We start from the raw sequence: 14,796 nt of genomic DNA on the forward strand, positions 1-14,796 counted from the left end.
CCTTTCACTCTGCCCTGAAGTTAGCTTGTTATAAATGGGCAGGTTGGGTCTCCAAACCAGCGAGGAAGCCAGCTTGAAAAATCGTCCTGGGAAAAGCAGGAATCATTTGTTCTCCGCTCAGAAAGTCGCTGTGCCCTGAGAGGACGGCAGCTCGCAGAGCCTCAGACCAGCGCCCTCGGGGTCGCCACCCGGTGGCCGCAGGTCTCCCCTCGTCCCAGGCGTCCGCTCCCGGCCTGTCCTTCACCACTCACACTCGGGGCTTGGTTTCTGCTCACTGCTTCTCTAAAGATGACCTGGAGACAGCTCTGAAGAGCCTCCCGTTTCCACATTGCTGCGGGAGAGGCACAGCGGGGCCGGTCCGCACGGCCTGTGCTAACCCCCGTTTTCCATCCTGTTTTCTGGCCAACTGCCTTTGCGCTTCACGCTCGTCACGACTGAAACACGTTCCAGCCGGGAGCAGAGGCAGTAGGCTGGTCATCTGCTCCACGGGGTCCCCAGGTCCCATCCTCGTGCCCCTGAGTCTGGCTCCCCGAGTCCTAACTGGGGAGGCCTCCTTCCACCCTTGGGCAGGTGGGCCCCACCCCGAGGATGTTCTTTGTAGGGTTGGAGCCCCGGGATCCATTTTACTTAGTTGTCTGTCCATTTTTTCCAAACAAGCTGTCTGTCCCCAAAAAAGGATCAAATGGAAAACTTCATAAATACTCCAAATGGGGGAAACAAGAAGTGGAATAAAAGTGATGTAGCTATTGACAGAAAACATGCCGTGATTTCTCCTCTGTAAATATATAGTATCCATTTTCAGAAACAGGCTATGCCTGAAGCTGAAGAAGAGCCCTCACGGCCTCCCCGGCTTTGGGACACTGTCGAGAGCTGCCCCCAGTGATGTGCGGGTGCCCTTGGGGGGTGTGGGGCACGGCTGCAGGGCCAGGGAAACCTCTGAGAAGTAGGTATGGTTTCTAGTGCAGAAATGCAAAGTGATGCTTGGAGGGGTCCCCAGGGGCCGGGGTCCTGTGACTTGTTGGACAGATGCTTCTTCAGCATCCATCATCCCAATTCCCATGAGCTGATTTCTAAGCCATACCCAACCTCTTCCTATAAACCTTATTCAGATAATAATAACAACAACAACTAGCATTTGGAGATGCTTACTGTCCTCTGGGCACTGGGCTAGGACTTTACAAGGACCGACTCTTCCAGCCTTGGCAGCAGTCCTCAGTGGTGGGCAGTGTTGTCATCATCCCGTTTTACAGATGAGGAAGCTGAAGCACAAAGGAAGGACTAGCTTTCCTGATGGCGCAGCTGAGAAATGACGGAGCTGAGACTCACACCCAGGTCCTTGGGCGCCAGAACCTGTCCCCTTGTTAGTATCCCTTTATTGTGGATTAAGAAAGGCCTAGAAAAACAACCAGAAGTACACTGTGAACTAATTAATTTTTATTGACACTGTTTGGAATTCATAGAAGATTAAATGAATATAATTATGATGGGATTGCTTGACCTATAAAGTACAACAGGTGGTGTTCGATCTAATCGTGGGTCCTTATAACTGAGAGGCATGGGAGTTCCCAAACCGACAGAAGCGGGGACCCTGTGAAGGTGGGGGTGAGCCTGGAGTGACGTGGCCACAGCGAGGGGAGGCTGGCAGCCCCCAGAGGCTTCGAGAGGCAAGAAACAGACTCTCCCCTAAAGCCTGGGGTGGGGGGAGGATGGAGTACAGCCCTGATGACATTTTGATTCCAACCCAATGATACCAGGTTCGGACTTCCGGCCCCCGGAGGGTGATTACCTCAGTTCTATTAAGTAGAGCTGTAATCATTCAAGGGCAGAGGAGGGAGAAAAGGAGGATTTAGTGTCTTATCCTCTGTATTGCATTAGTCTGAACCAGTACTTTCACACATTTTGACCTAGTACTCGTTTTCACTCTTAAAAGTTATTGAAGACCCTAAAGAGCTTATCATTATGTATAGTTTATCTACGTATATGTACCATATTAGAAATTAAAACTGAGCAAATTGAAAATACTTATTAATTCATATAAAAATAAAAATGGTAAACCCGTTACATGTTGACATAAAACCATAATTTTGTGGAAATGGCTGTATTTTCCAAAACAAAACAATTAGTAGAGTGGCATTGTTTTACATTTTTGGAAAACTCCTTCCTTTCTGGCTTGGTAGCTAGAAGACTATTGGATTCTCTTACTTGCCTTGAATTCAGTCTGTTGCAATATGGTGTTTTGATTGAAATGTATGGAGAGAATCTGGGCTCACATACATGTAGTTTCAAAAGGAGGAATATTTTCACAGACTTTTGGATAATTGTAACTATTCTTCTTTGAGTCTTCCTAAAAATTAAATGATAATTTTTAAAAGTTAGTTGTAATGTAGAATCTGAAAAGATATCAGTGAACTTTTGGAACCATGCTACTGTAAAATCCATTGGTATATTTGGTACTTTGAATGGGTCTTTTTCACCCATGAAAGACCTTTATTTATTTGTTTATTTTAAATTGTGGTAAAATACACATAACATAAAATTTACCATCTTGACCATTTCTAAATGTGCAGTTCAGTAGTTTTAAGGACATTCGCTTTGTTGTGTAATCACCACACCATCCATCTCCAGGGTTCTTTTCATCTTGCAAACCTGAAACTCTGCCCCCATTAAACAATAATTTCCCGTTCCCCTGCCCCCCATCCCAGGACAACCACCATTGTACTTTCTATTTCTAAACATTTGATTACTTTAGGTACCTTATGTAAGTGAATCATCCAGTATTTGTCCTTCTGTGGCTCATTTCACTGAGCATCATGTCCTCAAGGTCCATCCATGTTGTACAGATACTAGCATTACCGTCCTTTTTAAGGCTGAATAATATTCCATTGTATGGATGGACCACATCTTGCTTATCTATTTAATAATCTGCCAGTGAATGCCTGGATTGCTTGCCCCTTTTTGTTATTATGAATACTGCTGTGAACATGAGGGGACAAATACCTTTTGAGACTCTGCTTTCAATTCTTTTGGTCATATTATCAAAAGTGGAATTGCTGGATTGTATGGTAATTCTATTTTTAATTTTTTGAGGAACTGTTTTCCATAGCAGCTGTACCATCTTACATTCTTACCAAGCGTGTACAAGGGTTCCAATTTCTCTACATCCTCACCAACGCTTGTTAGCTTTTGTTTTTGATAACCGTATTAGTCAAGGCTCTCCATTCTCCAGAAAAAGAAAACCAATAGGATGTGTGTGTGTGTGTGTGTGTCCATACAAACATAAATATTTATTTATGTTTATGTTTGAATTTATACATACTTATTTTTATTTATTGTAAGGAATTTGCTCACATGATCTCGCAGTTTGCTAAATCCCCAGGTCTTCAGTCAGCAGGACTGAACTCCAGGAGAAGTGATGGCTTTACCCCAGTCCTAAGGCCAGCAGGATCCAGACCCAGGAAGAGCTGATGTTAAAGTCTGAGTCAGAAGTTAGGGAGATATTCTGTCTCAGCTCAAGGCCGTCAGGTCTATTTGGGCTGTCAACTCAACCGGGTGAGTTCCACTCACTTTAGGGAGGACAATCCTTTTGACTCAACCTTCTATTCAAATGTTAATCTCACCAGAAACACCCTCACAGACACACCCAGAATCATGTTTGACCAAATGTCTGGGCGCCCCTGGACCATTCTAGCTGACACATAAAATTGTCATCTCAGTAGCCATTCTAGTGAGTGTGAGGTGATCGCTCACTGCGGTGTAGACGTGCGTTTCCCTAACGACTAGTGGACCATCTTTTCGTGTGCTTATTGGCCTTTTGTTTATCTTCTTAGGAAATGTCTATTCGAATCCTTTCCTCATTTTAAAATCGGGTCATTTGCTTTTTGTTGTTGAGCTGTAGGAGTCTTTGTATACTCTGGATGTTAACCTCTTATCAGATAGATGCTTCACAAATATTCTCTCCCATTCTGTGGGCTGCCTTTTCACTCCGTTGCTTGTGTCCTCTGACGCACAGAAATTTTTAACTAAAAATTTTTTTCTGTGATAAAAAAGTATAACATGAAATTTACCATCTTAACCATTTTTAAGTGTACATACAGTTCAGTAACATTAAGTATAATCACATTGTTGTGCAACCAATTTCCTGAACTTTTCACCTTGCAGAACTGAAACTCTGTACCCATTAAAAACCAGTTTCCCATTTGCTCCTCCCATAACCCATGGCAGCCACCATTCTACCGTCTGCGTCTGAATTTGATGGCTCGTATGGGTGGAATCATGCAGTGTTTGTCCTTTTGTGCCTGGCTTATTTCACTGAGCATCATGTCCTCAAGGTTCCTCCATGTTGTAGCAGGTGTCATAGTTTCCTGACTTTTTAAGGCTGAACAATATTCCATTGTATGTATAGACCACATTTTGTTTATCTATTATCCATCAGTGGACACTTTGGTTGCTTCTGCCTCCTGACAGTTGAGAATAGTGTTGCAATGCACATGGGTGTGCACATATCTGTTGGAGACCCTGCTCTCAATTCTTTTGGATGGATACCCAGAAGTGGAATTACTGGATCATAGGTTAATTCTATTTTTCATCTAATGTAATGCCTTACTGTTTTTCACAGGGGCTGCACCATTTTACAACCCCACCACCAACAGAGCACGGGGGTTCCAGTTTCTCTACATCCTTGCCAATGCTGCTTTTCCTTTTTTTTTTTTTTTAATAGTAACCATCTTAACAGGTGTGAAGTAATATCTCTTTGTGGTTTTGATTTTCGTTGCTCTAATGATTAGTAATGTTGAACATCTTTTCATGTACTTTTTGGCTGTTTCTATATCTTCTTCTTTGCCCATTTTTTAATCAAGTTATTTGGTTTTTTGTTGTTGAGTTGCAGGAGTTTTTATCTTCATATTAACCCCTTCTCATTTATATGATTTGTAAATATTTTCTCTCATAGGTTTCCTTTTCGCTCGGTTGATGGTGTCTTTTGATGCACAGAAGTTTTTATTTTTTATATAGTCCAATTTGTCTATTTTTACTTTTGTGGCCTGTGGTTTTGGTATCGTGTTCAGGAAGTCCTTGCCAAACCAATGTCATGAAACTCTTCCCCTATGGTTTCTTCTAAGAGTTTTATAGCTTTAGGTCCTACATTTAGGTTTTTTTTTTTTTGGCTGTACACGGGCCTCTCACTGTTGTGGCCTCTCCTGTTGCAGAGCACAGGCTCCGGACACGCAGGCTCAGCGACCATGGCTCACGGGCCCAGTCGCTCCACGGCATGTGGGATCTTCCCGGACCGGGGCACGAACCCGTGTCCCCTGCATCGGCAGGCGGACTCTCAACCACTGCGCCACCAGGGAAGCCCCATACATTTAGGTTTTTTATGGATTTTGAGTTAATTTTTGTATATGTATAAGGTAAGGGTCCAGGTTTTGCACGTGGATGTCCAGTTTTCCCAGCACTATTTGTTGAAAAGACTCCTTTCCCCAGTTGAATGGTCTTGGTACCCTTGTGGAAGGTCAGTTGACCATGTATGTGAGGGTTTATTTCTGGGCTCTCTATTCTGTTTCATTGGTCTATATGCCTGTCTTTATGTTACCCATTCATGATTTTGTAATATCATTATTGATCACTTTGAAAATTATGGTTCATGGAGTTTTTTACATTTTCCAAATGTTGACGTGTTTCACTTACAATATCAAAGTATCAGTATCACCACCAAACTCATCAAAAAGTCTTAAGGCATTGGTAAGCTGCTCATGGGGGTAGATATAAGATTTCCTAAAGTCTGATTTTTACTAGGTAGCTCAAATTTGTATCATTGCCAATAAGACTGACAGCTGTTTGCCTTGTAGTGACAGGGTCACTGTTTTTGTTTCAAGGTAATTTCTGCCAGCTACCCATATCTGAATCTACGTATGGTATATAATTTCAGGTACTGATAAGGGCTGGAGTTGGGACTGGGGCCTGGGGAGGCTCCCTTGAGGAGCTGTGTTTGAGTGCAGTTCTGAATGAAGTGAAGGAGCGAATCACAGGAAGATCTGGAGGTGGAATGTTCCAGGCAGGGGAAACAGAGGGTAAAGGCAGGAATGGAACAGCAGGAAGACCCGTATAGCTATGGGATGAGCAAGGGGGAGGGGGCGGAGGCGGATCTTACAGGTGTAGGAGCCAGGCTACAAGAGCCCCTGGCCACAGACAGGACTTTGGGGTTTATTCTGAACGAGACGGAGGCCCCTGCGGGTGTGAGCAGGGAGTGCTGTGGCCGGCCTCTTACGTGGTCTGCGCTGCGCATCGAATGACCACAGAGTCAGCAGCGGGAGACAACGCACATTCATCACGTCACGGTTTCCGTGGGGAGGGGTCTGGGCACGGCTCAGCTGGGTCCTGTGCCGGGGTCTCCCAGGACGCAGTCAGGGTACCGCTGGGCTGGGCTCTCACCTGGAGGCTTCGGATGCCTCAGGCTGCTGGCGGGATCGCCTCCTGGGCCTGTGGGATTCAAGGCCCCTCGCGCCTTCTGAGTCAGCACGGGTGCAGGGCTGCAGCGCAGACGGGCGGAGGTTCCACACTGTGGCGGAGTCACTACACGGCCCCGCCCACACTTGGACAGGGTGAACGTGAACGTGGATGTCAGGAGGTGGCGGTCCAGGAAGCCAGAGCGAAGTCCATCCACCGCACCTGACATGTGCTCTGAAAGACCGTCTCAGGCTGAGGATGGAGAGGAGACTCCATCTATCTACAGGGCAGGGGTGGCGGGGCTTCAGTAGTCCACAAGGCCTAGTGACAAAAGGCGGTCTTCGCTGGAAATTAGGAAATCATTCGGGATGTTTTTTCAACAAATATTTATTGAACCCACTATGTGAGGGGCATTGGACTGGCTTGGGGATTAAGTGAGGAAGTCAGATTTCTCATTTTTGAGAAAACATTGACTTGAGAGGGCAAAGGGCAAGTGTTAGTTGACGCTGGTTGAGGAGTACGTGGGAGGTGAGGATGTAGTGACAGCCACTTGGGGTGTCTGCATAGAGCTCGGAGAGCCCGCAGGGCAGAGGAGACGGGAAGGGGCTTGAGGGAGCCCAGAGTCAAGAGGGTGTTTTGTGTATGTATTTTCTTTTTGTGTGTTTTTCTTTCAGGCCGAAGGGTAGGAAGAGTGGAGAGAAAGAGATCGAAGGTACAACAGTGGGACATTCCTGAGGAGAAGGGTAAGGGCCACGAAGGGAATTACCTTAAAAAAGGAGGGAAGACGTCTTTTCTGAAACAGTCTCCATAGTTCTGCCTTTTCCAGAATGTCACAGAGCTGGAAAATACGGTAGATAGCCTTTTCGGATTGGCGACTTTCACTCAGTAATACGCATTTGGGGTTTTTCAATGTCTTTTCGTGGCTTGATAGCTCACTACTTTTTACTGCTGAATAATATTCCATTGTCCGGATGAACCACAGTTTATTTATGCAGTCACCTGCTGAAGGGCATCTTGATTTTTGGCAAATTTTTGCAATTATGAGTAAAGCTGCTATAAACTTCCGTGTGCAAGTTTTTGTGTGGACATAAGTTTTCAGCTTCTTTGGGTAAATACCAAGGATCATGGTTGGTGGATGGTACGGGAAGAGTATGAGGTGAGTGCAGTAGAATTAAGTTCCTTGAGAGTGAGACTGTGTTTTTGTTAAGGAAGCATGACCGCACCAGAAAGAAACAAAGGAGTTGAGGATATATGTGCGGATATATGTGCAGATAAGTGACTCATTGCTGAGTTTAGGCTGAACAGGTTTAAAGGGAGGGCCTCACCTGAGAGGCCGGGTGCACGACTGGACGCACCTGGAGAGGGAAGCATGATTGCAGCTGCCCACTAGAGGGGCTGAGAGAGAAAGAGAAGATGGTGGGAGATAGAAGTTTTTAATGCTGTTAGAAACTGTATTTTCCTTAAGAATAGATTAATTCTGCAGGAAGGAGACCTTCAGCATATGCAACCGAGGATAATAAAAGGAAGGGGGAGCACAGTCAAGTCAAATAAAAAATTACTTGTTGATCGTCTGCTTTGTGCCCCGCTGTGTGCCCGCCTTTGGCGGGGGGACTTCCAGTTTATTGGGAGCCACCACGTTTTCTGAGACTTGCGAGTCAAGAACTAAGCCAGAGTGTTGTGCCTGTTAGAACCCCTGTGTACAGAGAGCAAGGACGGGGAGGACAGGCAACAGCGATGGGTGAGCGGTGACGCTTCACGGGGCCGCTTCTCACACTTTTGCAGCCACCTTCCCCTCCACCTGCTGTGCTCACATCTTGTGAGTGTGTATGTGTGTGTGTGTTTATCCTCCAAAACACAGGACCTGTGACCCTGACATTTCGAGAAACTTGCCAAGGCAATGAGGTGTCCAGTTTAAAATTCAAGTGTTCTGGGTATTTCAGGACATGTGACCAATGTTCAACACGTTCATTCCCATTTTGTCCCCCAAGGACACCCATTGTAAGTGGTGTCCTGGAGTTGTGACCACAGTGGCCCTGTGTTTCGTGAGACACTCGAGGGAACTTCTGAACCATCGGGTGGGCATCACAGGAAGCTTGCGTCCCCTATGCGGGCGAGCAGACCTCTGGGCCCCAGGTGAGGACAAGGTCACTGTTTCCCATAACATTGTGTTTTTTCAGGCTGTTTTCTGCTCAGATACTCCTGTGTCATTAATGTATGAGACCACAGAGCAAATGAACGTGGCCTTGTGTCTGACCCAACATCGAGGTGGGAGAGCTATAGCCGTCAGAGGAGACGCATTCATTTGTTCTGTCCGGGGTTGACCCGCCGGAAAAGGCCGTCCCTCTCTTTGTGTTCATTCCTTTTTCAGCTTGTCCTGTGTTTCTTATCAGTGTCTGCCAGCCTCGAGGATTAGTGGCCTGGAGTTCACCCTCACCGTCACCCTCTGCCTAAATTATTTATCTAACCATTTTGTATTGATAGTTTATGCTGGATAGGCAAGGGACTATTCCCTGCCCCCCGCCCCCAGAAGGATTTCCAAGGGGATGGGAGGAGACCTAGAAAAACACCAAAAAATTCTTTGACTTCTTCTTTGGACTTGGGTCACGCCTCAGGGCGGTGGGTTGGGTGGGGGCCGGGTGGGGGGGATGGAGTGAGATGGAATGTAGACCAAGGCCTGGATCCAGATCTGAAATCACATATCTGGCTGTTCCTTTTATCTTTTCTTTGAGGCAAGACTTCACTTCTTTTCATGCCAACTCAGGCCAAACTTGTGGTCAGGTTCTGCCCATCAGGGGAGCTAGGATGAGAAGGAGGTGGCAGGCAGGTTCAGCTCCCACCAGGAAAGCCCCTTTCTCACGCCTCCTTGGCTTTCGCCTAGCACTGAACTTCTAACCGGTGAAAACCGAAGCCGGTATTCAAAAGAAAAGCACACATTTGGTACGTTGATTGGTGAGGTTCCTTCGCATCGTGTTATTCCCGGGGCGTTTGTCGAGGCTCCCGCTGAAGCCCGGTTCTTGCCCAGATGTGTTTCTTGTGCAAAGATGGCTGCCCTGACCCAGACCTGCTTCCAGAATGTGTGTCTCATCCCTGCCCTTGGCGAGCCTGCAGGTCCTCTTCTGGAGCCTCCTTGCAACCAGTTCTCCAGATTCTGGCTCATTCATTTCAAAGGCTGTTTACCTTATTTACTGAAATTGCATAGTTGTTTAAAAAACAATTTGAGCTTGTATATGAGTTCTTTAAAGAGAGGGGCTTATGTCCTCTGCTAATTGAGATTTTGGCCTGTTCTTTAGATTTTGATACACTTACTTGGAAATTGATTTTAAAAATTTGTTGATAATACCATAAAGACCCTAGTAAATAGCATTAAATTTAACTTTTTACAAGAGATTTGTTGAAAAGTTGTTTAAGGTTTCAAGGGCAATTTGTACTTATTAGGTATGTATCCTGTTGGCCTGATATAGGACAAAGTGCTGAGAATAAAAGATCCAAGGACAGGGCTTCCCTGGTGGCGCAGTGGTTGAGAGTCCGCCTGCCGATGCAGGCGACACGGGTTCGTGCCCCTGTCCGGGAAGATCCCACATGCCGCTGAGCGGCTGGGCCCGTGAGCCATGGCCGCTGAGCCTGCGCGTCCAGAGCCTGTGCTCCGCAACGGGAGAGGCCACAACAGTGAGAGGCCCGCGTACCACTAAAAAAAAAAAAAAAAAAGATCCAAGGACATAACCAGACTTCCACTCCTGGGCATACACCTCCAAAATGAGTACTATGTCCATCATGTGTGCAAGAATGTCCATGGCAGCATTTCTCTTCAAGCCACCACCTGGGTTCCAGATGTCAAACATCTGGTGACAGAAGAGTGTGGTGCAGCCATTTAACCTACAGCAACGCGGTGGGGCTGGTCCCAGCTTCATGGCGCCACCTGGCGACCCGTGTTGAAGCGAAAGTGGGCATCTCCCAAGAGCACATGCTCTACGGCTTCACTTATACTAAGTTCAGAACAGGCATAACCCATCTATGGTGACAGAGGGCAGAAGAGTGCTGACCTCTGGGGTGTTGGCTGGGAAGGGCAGGGGTGGGCGTCTCTGGTCCTAGAAATGTGTCCATCTCGATCTGCTGGGGTTATACAGTGGGTGCACGTGTAAACACAGGCTGAGCCATACGGTAAGATGGGTGCATTTTCTACATGGAAATTATACCGCAATTAAATAGCTTAAAAGCAAAAGATGGACAATACAGAGTCCCTGACCTCAAGGAGCTAATAGTCTAGTAAGAGAGACGAATGTGGAAGGGAATCATTCCCTGCCTTGTGCCGAGAGCTGCCCTAGAGGTTTGTAGGAGGAGCAGCAAAAGGGCACAGGAGGCATCACCATCACCCTGACACTGCTCTCCAGATCGCCGGATCCAGAGAATATTTCCCGTCTACTTTTCGACCTCTCTGTGGCATTTGGCTTTGCCAGCTGCATTCATTGTCAGGAACACTCTCTTGCTCACGTAGCCTCGTGGCAACACTCCCCACGGATCCCCTTCTCCCTCTCGCCGTTCTGGTTCTTTTCCTTTCCAGCTCCTTCCCCAGGTCTTGTCGCCGTGAAGGGTCTGTCCGTGGCTCTCTCTCTCACCCTGGTCTCCGGGCAACCTCGTCCATCCAGGCCCACGGTTTTGGCTGCCCTCCCCCTGTGTCGCTGACCCCTAATTTGGTGTCTCCAGCCCACATTTTCATCCCCACCTTCAGAGCTGTGTACGGATGTGCCAGCTGGACACCCCCCACTGGGTGTCCTGCAGAAGCTCACATGTAACATCCCCAAACTGCCCTCTTCCTCTGCCTCTCCTCCCAGTCGCCCCCTCCTTCTGTTTTCCCTCATCCAGGAAATGGCCTCTGGGTGCAGCCCTGCCTTTTCTACCAGGCTCGGTTAGAGGATCTCTGTCTGCGTGTCCATCTCCCTGGCACACACGGTTCACGCTCAGTCAAAGCGGCTGTGTACCCGCCTCCAGGAAGCCCACCTGGGTTAATGCTTGGTGGAGCCTGATTAGGCCTACCATGCTGTTTTTTTCTGACCAGACTTACCCTTGCTCCACAGCCTTCCTGCCTCCCCCCAGTGCTGTCTGATCGCGGATATCCTGGGTCCTGTGTTCCTTCCGTCAAGTGTCAGAACCGCAGTTACTGACTTGAGCAAAAGGAGGATGCGCTGAAAGAGCTGGATTAGACCTTGGCGTAACTGAGTCCCGGGACTTTGACTTGGTCTCTCACCTTCACTGTGCTCTGGCCCTCAGACCCGCTCTCCTGCCTGCTGGCCTCACTTATAGGGGGCCACGGAAGGCTCTGATGCTCTGTGACACTGTGGTTGGTACTTCTCTCCATGCCTCTCCACTGCACCTCCCAGAGAGTCTCTCTGGCCTTACTTGGCCCATGAGCTCCCCTGGGCTGACCGCTGAACAGGCATGGAGGCTCCAGGGTCCAGACCAGTGCCCACGCCCACCTCGGGAGCTGGCCACGGAGCTGCTGTCAGAGGAGGGAAGGAGCGCTGACAGCCCCCCACCAAGTCCCCTGCAGGGAGGGGCTGGCGGCCGCCCTGCATTGGCAGCAGCACCGTGAGCTGAGCCTCACCGGCCTCCCTCCCGGGCTGCAGTTCAGCCTCCGAGTCACTCCACCCATCACTGTCTCTCCCTCAGCCACGCAATTCCTAGGACGGGTCGTTGTCAGGGACACAGCAATCAAAGAGAGGGACCCTGTCAGCCTGTACTTTCAGTTCGCCCTCTGCCCTTACCCCCCCTGCCCTGTCCCCTGTCTCGGGAGCGAGGAAGGGAGATGCAGCCGCCGGCCCGGGCCGGTCGCTGTGAACCATTGGTCAGCCGCGCAGAATGATGCTCCCGAGGGGCGGGGCTCCCGGAGCTCACCTCAGGCAGCCTCCTTATTCTGCCCGTACCTGGCCCAGGCTCCGGCCCCGCCCCTGCGCCCCTTCAGGCTGGGAGCGGAAGGGGTGTTTGGAGAAAAGAAAGAGCTGCCGCCCTACAGCTGATGCCAAGATGAGTCAGGACGGTGCACGGAGCTCTGGGGGCCAGGCCGGCACCTCTGCATGTGTTCCTTTGTGGCCTCCTGGTCTGATGGAACATCGTCCAGGTCCTATAGTCCTGGCTCCGTCCCTGAGGTACCTCGTGCGCACACACCTGCGCTTGACCCCGCCGTGGTTCTCGACCTTCCATCAGTAGAATGAGAAGCAGGGACACAAACAGTCCTTTTAACTCAAAAAGTTTCTCTGATCCTGGGGTATTTCACCTGGGGAGAAAAACCACCACACACGCAACAATACAATCCTACATTCTGGAGTTGATTTGATAAAAATCACCATATACCATTGAAACTCTCCAGTAATTTACTAGCAATGCATTTCCTGATGAGGGGAGGGAAGGCCGTGGTTTCTTTCTGTTCTACTGGTTCAATGTGTGCCGTTCCCTAAAATCAACTTGGTACAAAGCCGCTGAAAGTTTTATGTGGTCTTAGCACACACCACACCTAAACTCAGCGGGACATTGTTTCCTTGTTACAGGGCACGTAACAGAGAGCCCCAAATAATGGCTCAGCTGTCCAGCGTACACTTACTGGATCAGCAAAGTTAACAAATGATATCTTATTCCTGGCCGCTTCTGCTGAAATGCGATCCTTCCAAAGGCGAATAAACTGTTCCCACTCGGTGACCTTCCTCCTTTCAGGGAATGAACATATTTGCTTCTCTCCAGCGAGACCTTTTCCCCTCCCCACAGAATAAACCAAAACATCTGGAGAAGCTGTGGGATCTCTTTCAAGAAGATTACACGTTCTTTTCGGCTCTGACTTTTCTGGGAGGTGAATCTTGACGATGTGAAATTAGAAGCTGGTGTTCGGGCTTCACAGGAGACCAGCCGGACCGTCCCCGGGAAGCTGGCCCGTCTCTCTCTCTTCTTCTCACTCTTCCCTTGTGATATTTCCTTGACCCTTGAGAACACGAGGCGCAAAGAAGCTGCCCCCTCCCTTCTGTCTCCCTGGCAGGGAGCGGCCGCCTGGGAGGGACCTGTCATTACTGACACTCTCTGCCTGTCCTCTGGGCGCCACCTGAGGCCCGGACTGCTGGCCACTGGGCAGGTCTGGTCTCAGCACTGGACACCCCTCAAGGCCACCGAGCTCCTACCTCTGATGGGAGTAAGTTACGGCCTTGAGGCAGGCGGACCAGCTCTGTCCCCTTCGCAGTGAGGGGCTTTGCAAGTGCTGTCGTGTCATCCCTCATCATCCCCTAATCGTGTCGTGCGTGACGGGCAGGGGGTCGTTGGAGACAAGGCACGGGGACCACCTTCAGGCTGAGAGGGAGGATGGGGCCCGGCTGTAGGGCAGCCTAGGGAGGAGTTGGCTGCCCCTCAAGGCTCTGCCCTCTTTGCTCCCAGCTGGAAGCTGCCAGTGAGGCTCTCCAAATCCAGCTTTCACTGACGTTCGGTCAGAGAGAAAAAAGGTGGGGTGAACGGTCGGTCGCCCGAGTGCCAATGGCGACAAGCATTTTGACCACTGCAGGAGCGAGCCGAGGGTGTGGGTCCTGAGTCACGGTCGCTGGGAGGATGGGTGTTTGGGGAGACGACATACCTTGCCCCAGGGTATGGGCAGCAGGGGCTGTGTGTGTGTTTGGAATAAAGAGAGCGATGGGAAGACCAATAATCGGGGTGGAGGAAGGTCTAAAGAGCCTGCCTTGTGTGCGCTGGCGGGCTCGCTATGGGTGGAGTGCGAAACGCTGTTTACACAGCTCTTATTTCCACGTATCAAGAACACGGAGCTCAACGGGGCTCCCTTCTTCTCGGCTGCAAACCACTTCTTTAAGATGGACCCTTAGACTTTGGAGGAAGCCGCTTTCCACCAGGCCTGGTGGGGCTGGAGCAGCGCGTGGCACCAGCTGAGCAAACGAACCTGAGAAAGAGAACTTGGGTGCACTGGAGTTAGCGGCACTGGGCTGAAAGGCTCCCTCCCTCCTCTCCCGCTTGGCCCCATCCCTTCCCAGTCTCCGGGGTGCACTGGAGTTAGCGGCCCCGGGCTGGAAGGCTCCCTCCCTCCCCTCCCTCTTGGCCCCATCCCTTCCCAGTCTCCGGGGTGGCATGGGGATGGGGGCTTCCTCAGAGGAGGTCCTCAGGTAGGGCATGGGGCCTGGCTGCCCTGCAGCGCACTGAGTGTGAGAGATTTACAGTCTTCTACTCCTGACTTTTGTTTAATGGAAACCAGAGGTGTAAAAACTAGGCAGCAAGTAACACCATAGCAGGAAATAAAAGGGGTGGGAGGGGGAGAAAAGGGTGCATTTGAATGGGGCGCAGTCTTTATCAGCCCCCCTGCAGGTAGGTGATGTGGCCTCT

At 49.4% G+C, this 14,796-nt stretch overlaps 1 long non-coding RNA gene across 2 annotated transcripts in view; it reads left to right on the forward strand.

Moving 5' to 3' along the window:
- LOC307192603 overlaps window positions 1-14,796 on the forward strand; it is a 140,282-nt gene that overhangs the window by 75,189 nt on the left and 50,297 nt on the right. Inside the window, exon 5 of one of the 2 annotated variants that reach the window (XR_013830142.1) lies at window positions 7,116-7,184. This is a non-coding gene — a long non-coding RNA (uncharacterized lncRNA). Of the gene's footprint in view, window positions 1-7,115; window positions 7,657-14,796 lie in introns of those variants that run through there. The other variant, XR_013830143.1, reaches the window with a different exon arrangement.

The sequence above is a fragment of the Stenella coeruleoalba genome (assembly GCF_951394435.1).
Source record: "Stenella coeruleoalba genome assembly, chromosome: 10".
Lineage (NCBI taxonomy): Eukaryota > Metazoa > Chordata > Mammalia > Artiodactyla > Delphinidae > Stenella > Stenella coeruleoalba.